Source organism: Amborella trichopoda, chromosome 6, assembly GCF_054954075.1.
Source record: "Amborella trichopoda isolate Santa Cruz 75 chromosome 6, AtrichopodaSantaCruz75HAP2 v2.0, whole genome shotgun sequence".
Classification (NCBI taxonomy): Eukaryota; Viridiplantae; Streptophyta; class Magnoliopsida; order Amborellales; family Amborellaceae; genus Amborella; species Amborella trichopoda.
In genome coordinates, this window is record NC_142341.1 from 43,479,495 (window position 1) to 43,491,749 (window position 12,255).

At 34.7% G+C, this 12,255-nt stretch overlaps 1 long non-coding RNA gene across 3 annotated transcripts; it reads left to right on the forward strand.

Annotated features, from left to right (window-relative positions):
* The first annotated feature begins 563 nt into the window (after window positions 1–563).
* On the forward strand, window positions 564–6,880 carry LOC148781793 (uncharacterized). 3 transcript variants are annotated; one of them, XR_016058632.1, is made up of 2 exons: window positions 564–824; window positions 5,925–6,880. It is a non-coding gene; the product is annotated as an uncharacterized LOC148781793 (long non-coding RNA). The 3 variants fall into 3 exon arrangements; XR_016058634.1 differs by having other exon boundaries at window positions 655–857; XR_016058633.1 differs by having other exon boundaries at window positions 655–824; window positions 5,910–6,880.
* Window positions 6,881–12,255: the final 5,375 nt, after the last annotated feature.

The window sequence follows — 12,255 nt, forward strand, 5'->3', positions numbered from 1 at the left end:
GCTATTTTGAGACAACTTGACCCCTCATCTACAACGATCAGAAGTCAAAACCTAACCTATCTCTCTTCTACCAGGCACATGTTATGCCAAGATGACCTCCTGTCACTAAAATTGGGATTTCTCCTAATCTACAATGCGTATTCTAATGGGAATTCGATCATTAGATTCCTTACTCAATGCCCTATAAATCATATGAGGGCAGCGTTCTTTGAGACTTCTATGTGAGAGCGGCTATCTTCATAATAGTGGTCATAAAATTGTGTAAAAGTTTGACCATCTGATCTTGATACCTCTCGATGTATGGAGGCTTTTAAGTCCAAATATTGTGGATATGTGCGTCATGAGCCTCTCTACAAGTTTATCAATGTTTTAGGGTCTATAATCCTTTATAGTGGAAGTGGTTTGTGTTAGACATGTAAGAACAAATCACATATATGGGTGTTTTATTTGACTTTTCTCTTTTATTTTGGGCCATTGGATTGCATTTAATCTAATGGTTGTGATGTTGTAGGAACTTTAGAAAGCAAAGGGATTAAAATTGCTTTTGTTTAGAGAGAGAAAGAGTGAGAACAAGATAGAGAGATTGGGCTATAATTGGGGTTTTTTTGAGGGTTGATGCATGCTCTGTTTTAGAGAGAGAAAGTGAGCAAAAGCTTGAGCCCATTGTGGGTTTGTTGTGTGCCCTCTTTTAGTAAGAGAAAGTGTCAAAGAGCACCTATTTTTGGGTATTCTTGATGTTTGGTTGTGGGCTCTGTTTAGAGTTTGAAAGGGCTGTTGGAAATTGATGGTTTGAGCTCGATTCGCCTTGTAATCTTCTCAAATCTGTAAGTCAAGTCTCGCACCATTCTCTCGTGGATGTAGGTCACGATTTGTAACCGAACCACATTAAATTGTTGTGCTTTGTGAATGCATATTGCTGGATTTTTCATTCCATGGTCTTGCTTTGATATTGTGTAGTTTCCATTACTTGTTTATATTGATATGAATGCACAATTGCTGTGAATGTTATAAATCCTTGCCGATTTTTCATCAATCGATCCCGACAATTGGTATCAGAGCTTAGGGTTTGTTCTTCATTGTGTATGTAAAGAAAATGTTTTTGCTATTGAGGTTATTTTCTATATTTTTTTTAAAATGGACAGGGTAATGGAATTTGAAAATTAAATCAAGTCAATGATGGAAGATTATCTTGTTGGAAAAGAATTGAATAACCCAATTCGAGGAAAAGAGGCCATGCAAGAAGGAATGGAAGATCGAGAGTGATATATTTTTTATTGAAAATGTTTGGCTGCTATTAAACCATGTATTTTACCATTGATTTTATTTGATCTTTGTTAATGCAAAACATCTACATCGCTTTGACAATCTTTAGAGCAATCTGTTTAGCAACCTTCTACCGCAAATAAAATGCATGCGATGAAAAAATTGAGGCATTTGAAAGTGAATTTGGATGAAGAAGTTTTATATTTGCTTTTGCTAAGTTCTTTGTCTGCTAGTTGGGATAACTTGGTTACCATTGTGACAATACAATGGGTAACAAATTTAATTTGAAAGATGTTTGTAGATTCATTATTGAATGAAAAGACTAGAAAGGCATCCACACAACTGCTTCCTGAGTCAAATCAAGCATTGACAGTAGGAGATAGATGAAGAACACAACATAGAGACTAACTGTATGGATTTAATAGGAGTAAATCTCATACCAGGCGCTAGTCCAGGTCACAGGGAAAGAAGGTTACTTGCTGGTATTGCTAGAAACCTGGTCATACAAGAAAAGATTGTTACGCTCTGAAGTAATGTTTGAAAAGTCATTGAGTTGAACCGAACTGGCCTGGTTCGACACGAGAATCAGCACCCTCGTGCCACTTCCAACAAAACATGAAAAATCGCCCGTGTCTAGAGAGAATCGGGTGAGTTCGACGATTAGGTTACTTGCTGGTATTGCTAGAAACCTTGTCATACAAGAAACGATTATTATGCTCTGAAGCAATGTTTGAAAAGTCGCCGAGTAGAACGGAACTCGCCTGGTTTATCACGAGAATCGGAACCCTCGTGCCGCTTCCAGCAAAGCATAAAAAATCGCCCGTGTCTAGAGAGAATTGGGTGAGTCCGACGATTTTGATGTCAAAGACCGGTTTCTGATGTCACAAACATAGCGGAGTCGACAAGTCAGACATACGCATATATGTGTGTTGTGCACACACGTGCATGAGCGCGCATATGCTTGAAGTACCAACTTTTCACGGTCACGATGTTTGTAATTATTTGTAACTAATTTTTAGTTGTTAATCTTTCTCAAAACGTTTGATGTGGGATATTGAGCTAGTAGTCTTGAGAACATAAAACAGTACATATATATAAAAATATTATACAAAACAACAAGCAGTGTAATGTGGTTAAGTCGGTATGACTTTTGTGTCACTCGTTAAAGGTTATGAGTTCAAATCTTTCAGGCGACATTCCATTTTTTGTCCAAAAAAAAAAAAAAATTAAAAATAAAAGAAGTTAAAAAAAGAGAGAAGAAGTTATCGAAATATAAAAAATTTATCTTGACAAAAAATAAAAATTATGATAAAAGAAATTTATATTGGAAAAAAAAAGTTATGAAATAAAAATAAAAATTACTTTAACAAAAAAATAATTTTTGTTAAAAAATAAAAGTTATCTTGACAAAAAATAAAAGTTATTTTGATAAAAAAAGTTACATTTACAAAAAAATAAAATTTATGACAAAAAATAAAAGTTGTATTGACAAAAAAAAAAAAGTTATAACAAAAAAATAAACGTTATCTTGACAAAAAAATAATTTTTTGTCAAAAATGTAAAAGTTACCTTGACAAAAGATTTTGGTTCTCATTTTTGGTGTTCATTTTTGACAAAAGTTACCTTTACAAAAAATAAAATATTTTGGTGGTCATTTTTTTATCGGTTTAATCCATTATTTATTGTAGTCTATGATTATATATTTCATCAATGATAATTCTATTATTTTTCTTTTGTGTGATGTAAATTTAATTGTTAACATAAGTTCATACAAGGAAAGAAATCTCAATATTAGCATATTGATGAGAAAAATAAAAATTAATAGTGTGGTACCCCAATTTCTTATTGGATTCCTGAAAAAAGAACATTTATATGAATTTTAATATATTTTTTTATTTTTTTTTTAAAGTTTAATTCCACCGATTCGGTCGATTCCCGATCCGGATTGCCGATTCACCGATCTGGATGGACTTTTGGGGTGCCCGATCTGGATATCGATTCGTTTTTTATACCATTGCTCTGAAGGATAAACAAAAGGCGAAGGGCAATGATGGCCATGTCGAAGCAAGTACAATTTCAGATGGTGAAGATGGGGTCACTTTTAGTATTGTATACATGACATTATCTATTGCAGATACTTGATTTTTCGACTCTGGTGCTTCATTTCATGTTTATCCAAAAATGTCATGTTTTTTCATCTACACAAATGTGAGGCATATTCCTAACTTGAAGAAAAATATGACTTATGTTGGGCAATTAGATGATTTCTGCTTTATAGTGACTTTTGGAAATGAGTCATGTAAGATTTTAAGAGATTGTATGACAATGTTGAAAGGGCAAAATGATGGAAGTATCTACACTGTTCATGGCACGGCTCAAAAGAATGATGCTACAGAGAAGATCGTTGTTACAACTAATAAGCAAGATGACATGAAGATTTGGCATAGTCAATTGGCTTATCTTGATGAGCATGATCTTATTCTTGTTTCTAAGCATTCATTTCTTGATTTTTGTAAACATTGTGCCATGGGTAAGCAACATAGAGTTAGTTTTAGAAGAAATGAATCTCATAGAAAAAGTAGAGCATTATTATTGATTTATTCTGATGTTTGTGGCCCTGTTAATATTAAATCTCTTGATGAAACTTCTTATTTTGTCATCTTTTTAGATGATTACTCTAGAAATTGTCGGTTGTATCATTTGGCATCTGAGGATCAAATTTTTGAGGTTTTCAAGGGTTTCAAAGCCAAGGTTGAAAAAGAAACAGATAGATTTATAAAATGCTCGCAAACTAATAATGATGTGAACGTTGCTCGAATTCCTTTGATACTTTATGTAGAGAAAATGATATTCATAGGATAAGGACTGTTTCTAGGACACCATAATAAAATGGTGTCATTGAAAGAATGAATAAGACAATCATTGAAAGAGTAAGAAGCATGCTTTCAGAATCTGGTCTTTATAAGCAATTCTTAACTGAAGCTGCTAGTACAACTGTATATTTGATCAGTAGATCTCCCATTACACCTTTGAATGTTAAAATACTTGAAATTTTATGGAGAAGTAAATGTGTGTCATATGAACACTTGAGAACATTTGGGTGTTAAGTTTATGTTCAAGTGCCCAGTGAGAATAGAGCCAAGCTGAATGCCAAGTCAAGAATATGCGTTTTCTTGGGTATGATAGTAATGATAGAGGTTTTAGGATTTGGGATCCTATTGGAAAGAAGACTCTTAGAAGTTGAGATGTTCTCTTTAATGAGAATGTAATGTTTGCTGAAAAGAAGCAGGAAGAGCCAAAACAAGAAAGACTTATTGCTGATATACAAGAATTATTTCACCTCAACAATTACAAGAGAGTCAAGCTTAAACCCAAGACAGTTTTGATGTAGGTAATGCTAGTTATAAGGATAACACTAAATTAATTCAAGATAAAGAAGGCCTACCAGTTACACCTGAGCCAGAATTAAGAAAATTTATACAACCTCACAAATCCATACAAATATATTCTCCCTCCTTATATTATGCTTTGTATATTGATAATTGCGAACTTGAGTATTTTCAAGTGGCTATTTATTGCCTTAATGCAGAAAGATGGCATAAGGCAATGGTGGAGGAGATTGATGCTTTGCATAAAAATGTTACGTGAGAGTTGGTGGAACTTCTACATGGCAAGAAAGCATTAAAGAATAAGTGGGCATATGCTATTAAATGGGAGGCACATAGTCTTATGCGATATAATGTTAGACTTGTGGTGAAAGCTTATGAGTAAAAACCAGGTGTTGAATGAAAGTTTTTCTCATGCTGTTAAACATAGCTCTATTAGAGTTGTTTTATCTTTGATTGCTAACTTGAATTTGGAGCTAGAACAACTTGATATTAAAACTGCCTTCTTGCATGATGATCTTGATGAAGAAATTTATATGTGTACCTAAAGGTTTTGAAAACAAAACCAATCCTAACTTGGTTTGTAAGTTGAGAAAGAGATTGTATAGTTTAAAACAAGCATCGAGGCAATAATATAAAAAATTGGATTGTTTTATGTTGGGTGAAAGTTATTCTAGATGAAAATTTGATCATTGTGTGTACTTCAAGGGTTCAACATATGATTATTTTACAGTTTCATTGCTTTATGTTGATGATATGCTTGTTGCTAGCAACGATCTGAATGAAATCAAGCATTTGAAGCTTGATATGTCCAAACATTTTTCCACCAAAGATTTTGGACAAGCCAAGAAGATATTAGGCATGCACATCCATGGAGATAGAAAACAAGTTAAGCTTTGGTTAAGTCAATCTGAGTATATTTCTAAAGTTCTTGAACTCTTTAATATGATTGATTGTAAGCATGTTTCTACGCCATTAGCTGCACATTTTAAGCCGTCTAAAGAGGACAATTCAATGAACAAAGTAGATAAAAGTAAGATGAAGAATTTTCCATATATTTATGCAATGGGTAGTTGGATGTATGCAATGGTTTATACTAGACCTGATATTGCTCATGCAGTGGAAGTTGTTTTTAGATTTATGTCTAATCCACGCTGGGAATGTTGAGAGGTGGTTAAGTGGATCCTTCTGTATTGAAGGGGACACAAAATGTATGCTTGTGTTTTGGGAATTCATCATTTGAAGTTGTTGGTTATGTAGATGCAAATTATGCAGGATGCCGTACTACTAGAAGGTCTATCATTGTATACATTTTCAATGTTGGTGGTGTGTAGTCAGCTGGATGTTAAGGTTGCAAGATATTGTTGCCTTGTCATCAACTGAAGCTGAGTATGTGGCATTAGCTGAGGCAACGAAGGAAATGATATGGTTGAGATTGTTTCTTGATACGTTTGGGGTGAAACAAGATAAGTATGTTGTGCATTGTGATAACCAGAGTGTTATTCATTTAGTAAGAATGCAGCTTATTACTCCAAGACAAAGCATATAGAGGCTGATACCATTTTATTCGAATGGCCCTCGACCGTAGAGATTTGCAGGTGGACAAGATTTATACTGAGGATAACCTGGCTGATATGTTGACAAACATTGTCTCAATTGAAAAAAATACGATATATATAAGACTTTCATGGTTGAAAGATATGTAACCTCGAAATAATGGAGAATGGTGCATTGGTGGTTGGTTTAGAGGTTTAGTGATTTGTTTTCAAGTGGGAGATTGTTACATATATGAAACAAATCACACATGTGGGCATTTTATTCGATTCTTCTCTTTTTATTTTGAGCCATTGGATTGCATTTAATCCAATGGTTGTGATGTTGTAGGAACTTTAGAAAGTAAAAAGATTAAAAACCCTTTTGTTTAGAGAAAGAAAAAGTGAGAACAAGATAGAGATATTGGGCTGCAATTGAGATTTCTCTTGAGGGCCGATGTATGCTCTGTTTTAGAGGGAGAAAGTGCGAAAAGCTTCAGCCCATTGTGGATATGTTGTGTGCTCTCTTTTAGTTTGAGAAAGTTTTAAAGAGAACTCATTTTTTGGTGTTCTTGATGCTTTGGTTTTGGGCTCTGTTTAGATTGAGAAATGACTATTGGAAATTGATGTTTTGAGCTCGATTTTACCTTGTAATCTTCCCAATTCAGTAAGTAAAGTCTCACACTATTCTCATGTAGATGTAGGTCATGATTTGTGACGGAACCATGTTAAATTGTTGTACTCTGTGGATGTATGTTGCTGGATTTTTTATTCTATGTTCTTGCTTTGATATTGTATAGTTTTCATTGATTGTTGATATTGATATGAATGTACAATAGTTGTGAATGTTATAAACCCTTTATAATTTTTCACCAATCGATCCAAACAGTTTGGCCCTCAATGCTACGATGTATTGTCGCAATCGCAACATAAATGGGTCCACTTCAACGAATCATATCTCCTTGATACTTAATCCATTTGAAATGAAGTTTGGCCTATTGTTTTTGTCTTTGGGCCCTCTTTCTCAAAAATTTCAAATTGGAAGGATTTTTCATCATAGAATAGAATTGATTACACTCTTACATGTTGGAACAGTCAATTGGCTTGATCTGTGATGGATCTTAATAACTGCATTCCCTTGATTTTGTCATGCAATATCACACCAAATCTTGGTAGTTTTAAATAAGTTTAAATTCATATATAAGGATATTTTGAACTCAAAATATCATAAAACCCTCTTGAGGATATTTTTGAATTCAAATAAATTATCAAACCACCTCCTGAGAGAGAGGTGGTTTCCGGTCAACAATATGGATAGACTTCATAGTTCTTCATCCTTATTATCTTGGAGACATTTATTTAAGGGAAAATTACAAAAAACCCCCAAGACTACATTTTCTACGCAACTTACCCCCCAAAAAACTTTTTCTCTCACTTTTTCCCCAAAATATAGTTTCTATGCAAATACCCCCAACTAAAAATAAAATAAAAAAAGGGCTAAGCTATCATTCCTTACTTTTACCTTAACCACGCCTTTCTCTCTTCTATCCTACCAAAATAAGGGCTCCGACACTGTGTAAGTGCGGTCCGGTAGTAGGGCTCCAGCGCTATGTAAAGTGTGGTCTGGCAGTCGGGATGCGGCACTGTGTAAAGTGTGGTCCAACAGTAGGGCTACGACATTGTGTAAAGTGTGGTCCAGCAGTTGCAAAGGGTGGTCTGGCAGTTGCAAAGGGCAGCCTGACAGTTGCAAAGGTGGTTCGACAATATTCAGTTTCTGTCCGGTAGTTGTCTTAGGGTGGTCCGGCATTTGGGCGCTCCAGCAATGTGATGGTGCGCTCCGACAATGCACTACCGGGGTTCAAAAGTTAACGTCAAATCTGGCCAAAAAAATTTTTGTGTACGGGAAGGGCATTTTCGTTAATAATAATAATATTTTGCCCTTAGGGGTATTTGCATAGAAAGTTTCTTTTGGGAAAAAAAGTGAGAAAAAGTTAGGTTGGGGGTAAGTTGCGTAGAAAGTGTCGTCTTGGGCTTTTTTTTTTTTTTTTTCTTTTTTTTTTTTTTTTGTAATTTTCCGTTTATTTAAACCTGAATTATGTAGAGAGAGGGTTGGGGGGACAATTAGACCGATCCTTCTGTTTTGAACAATGTTCAAAACAACGGATCTGATCGACTAGTCGGTCTTGGCCTGATTCGATTAGTTCGCCGATTCTGACTAGATCGATAGATTAGTGCCTCGATTTTTTTAAAAAAATGCTATTTTGATAAAAAAATTCCAAAAAACTTACAAAATCCCAAAAAATTTGTAAAAAAGTTTAAAATTACATGTATGATTTTTTATATTGTCACAATAGAAACGAAAAAAAAAGGTATAATTGGGTTTCAAAGAAAATGATTAGGCACTTGAAACAATACTTTTTCAGTGATCTATATATAATAAATATGTATTATATAATATATAATATAAATTACACTAGTAAAATAAATGTATATAATATAATATAATTATATAGAATTGTTCGTCTCTTTGTGACAATATTGATAAATTTCCATCTCTCTCTCTCTTTCATATTTGTGGGTATGTGTATGTCTATGTGCCCCTCGGGGTTGGTGGTGTAGGTATTAGATTGAAGATCAAATCCCATGAAACAACGAATAAATTTTATATCCCCCAAGTTGAGGGAACACTCTAGTGTGTTTGTGTCTACTTGCCCAACCTGACAAACCCTACAGTTAGCAAATAAATATTGTAATAATATATAGAGTTTTAAATTGAGAAATAGAAGAAGTAAAATTGTTTCATGCAGGTGAACCACATTTCCACAATATGCGGTCCAGAGGTAAAGATAGCAACAAATAGGTAGACCATCTAAAAATAAGTGTAACTAATGCTCCAAATGTTTTTTTAATATAATTATTATTTCTAGCTTCCAAATTGTTATTTTTTTTATATTCATGATCTCCATAAAAAAATAGGATCAAATTATACTTTAAAAAATATATTTATTGCCAAGCCCACATTTCTACAATATGCGGGCTGGCAGTATCCGTCGAAGAATAGGAAGAAAAAAACAAAAGAAAGAGAAATATATAAAAAATGTTATAAGAACAACTTTGCAGATTATGCATTGTGACAATGCACTTCTCGGCCGAGTTTTAGAACAAATCACTGATTAGTGCACTAATCGGCCGATTAGTGCCGATTAGTGCATTGAAAAAATTCCTGCATACATGACCGCTAGAATCGGGCCAGATCGGGATCGGCCAGTGATCAATCCCGAGTTAGTTAATCAATTTTTTAAAAATCGGCCGATCTTTTTAATATTGGTTTTGAATGCCCTATACTTATGACGTGTTAGTGAGAAAGTGGAGAGAGAGGGAAGAAATCTGTAAATCAATTTCTTACGCAGTCAATGAAGAAGATAAGCCTCCATTAGTGCGCTACCCTTATGTTGTGTGCGCTAGTATTTTTAAAAAGAGAATAAGTAGCTACTAATTCCCACTGTCACTTGAAGCCCGAGGAGCAGAACGTGGACAACCCCCCGTCACAGTCAGATTTACGGGCTTTATATGCCCGAAAGTGTTGATATTTTTAATTTTATATATGTTTTCCTATTAGAATATTTTATGTACACTTGAAGGCCCGAATCATGAGCTTTCCATCCCTTATAGAGGATTGAGGTAAATTGTAATGGGGATTTAAAGTTCCTAGAACTCCTCACGATCCCAAGTCTACGTAAAAGCCTTTTTGGTTCAATATATAAAATTTAAAGGCAAATTTGGCCCTAGGGATAATGATATAGGGCCCAAAATGGGACCCACAAATCTAGTACAGACCATAGTTATCGGGACCGGGAGCGTAGGAACGATGTCTAGTCAAAGCTTCAGAGCTCGGGAAGCGAGTTCTGGTGAGAGTAAAAGTAGAAGATCGAGATCCCGTATGAAGAGGGAGCGCGTTCCCAATACATCAGGATCAAGATCCCTATTTAACGGGATCACTTTTTATGTCAAATGGGATCGTATTCCCATATTCATTAGGATCGTACTCCCATCGACAACAGAATCACACCCCCATCTAAGAATGATTGTGTTCCTATTTGGAGAGGATCGAGCTCCATTCAAGGAAGGATCGTGTTCGGTGCATATTAGTCCACGCTTCCATTGCAAAACTCCACTTTATGAACATTTGACTTAAACTATAATTATTTTATTTTAAAAATTAATTTTATTTAAGAAGTTTTTTTGAGAATATTTCGGAAAAATAGAGATGGAGTTCCGAAAGTGTAGGGATCGCGCTCCTAAAACTCTGGGAGCGGGGATCTAATTTATTCAGGAACGAGATCCTAAAATTTAAGGAACGTGTGCAATATCGGGAGCGAGTTCCATTCTGAACGGGATCAAGAATCATAAAAATTGGAGCGAGCTCCCAAAAAGTAGGAAACGAGTTCTGATCGAGATCCCGACTACAAAGTGCCGGAGTGAGAGCGCCACCCTAGTTGGGCGCTCCCAGTAACTATGGTACAGACCACTCATTTTCATAAACCTAGAATGGTGTAATAGTAGGTTTCTAAAGTCTTGAAAGGGATAAAGAAAGATTCAATGCGAGGAGTTTCCAAGATTTGAGAATTAGAGTATGCTTAGGAGCTTAGTGGATTGTACAATGGGAATGGGTTAGCTTTTAATATATGTTGGAAAGTTGAAAGACAAGTAGCATAGAAGGGGTTGGTCATTCCAATTCGGAGCTAATGTTTTATGTAATTTCACTTTTGCATTTTGCTGTAATGTTTTATCTAATTTCACTTTTTCATTTTGCTGTAATATTAGGGTGAGCTTTGATTTTCTCTCTTTACATTCTCTCTTTGTGTGTTTCTATCATTAAGGTGCAATCTCTATCATGATGTAACTTTTAGACCAAATCTAACATATTCTAGTGAGTTTCATGTCCTTAAACTCTAAAATATTGTGACGAGTTTACTAGAACACTCGCATTACTTTGCATACATAATTAGCAATTCACAACATCATACCTAAATTACTCTCACATACTTATACATACTCCAAAACTACCCATAAAATCTCTATAGTAGTAATATTACAAAACTCCGTCAAACAAACACTAATGTTTAGCATTGTCCGTACATAAAATCCCTTAGAAAAACTAAATAAAACTAGTTAAATGGAAACTTAAGTAAAAAATTGAAATAAAAAGACTGGGGAGAAAGGACATGAGCCTAAAATCAGGAAAATTGTAAAACGATGGGATAATGCCACATTTTTTTCATGCTTTATTTTCCTTGATTGAGTCGCCCATGTGGAAACTAGTTTTAGAGATGTTTATTTTCCTTGATTGAGCCGCCCATGTGGAAACTAGTCACACTTTGTAGTCGTCCTTATCCTCATGGCTTTATTCTGGTTTCCACAATGGGACAAGAGTTGGTAGCCGCACACTTAGAATTATTTCGGCATATAGGGTTTATGTGGCTCCCTCATCTTCAATGGCTGGGATCGAATCCCTTCCTCTCACAATAAAAAACCAAGAAACCACCGCATTCTAGAAGTGGATTTGGAAAGCAACATTTTGGAAAAGTCTTTTGATTTTAGGTTAGGGAGAGAGAAGCCATTCCAATAATGTGTAGGAATATGACTGGGGATATAGCACTACATGAAAGGTATGAAGAGCGAGAATCTTATTAGAATAGGAATGTTATTGAATAAACCTAAGGTTCAAAAATATTAGAATCTTATTAGAATAGGAATGTTATTGAATAAACCTAAGGTTCAAAAATATTTCTTGGTTTTTGTGACTCAATCTAAGTCATTCAATTTGACATCCAATAAGTAGGAATAATTGTGACCTTGTTGTATAAAAAGTAAATGGCCACTTTGTATATAATCCCTACTAATCAGTGAAAAACACCTTAAAGTCTTTTGTACAGTTTATAGTACGCCAAAAGCTACTGATAGCCATTTAGTTTTTATAAATATTTTAAAAAGCGAAAAATATCTCTATAGGCTTCATTTTCAACTTTTATTTCTCCATTGACCCAAGGATGTAAAACCGATCTTACTACATA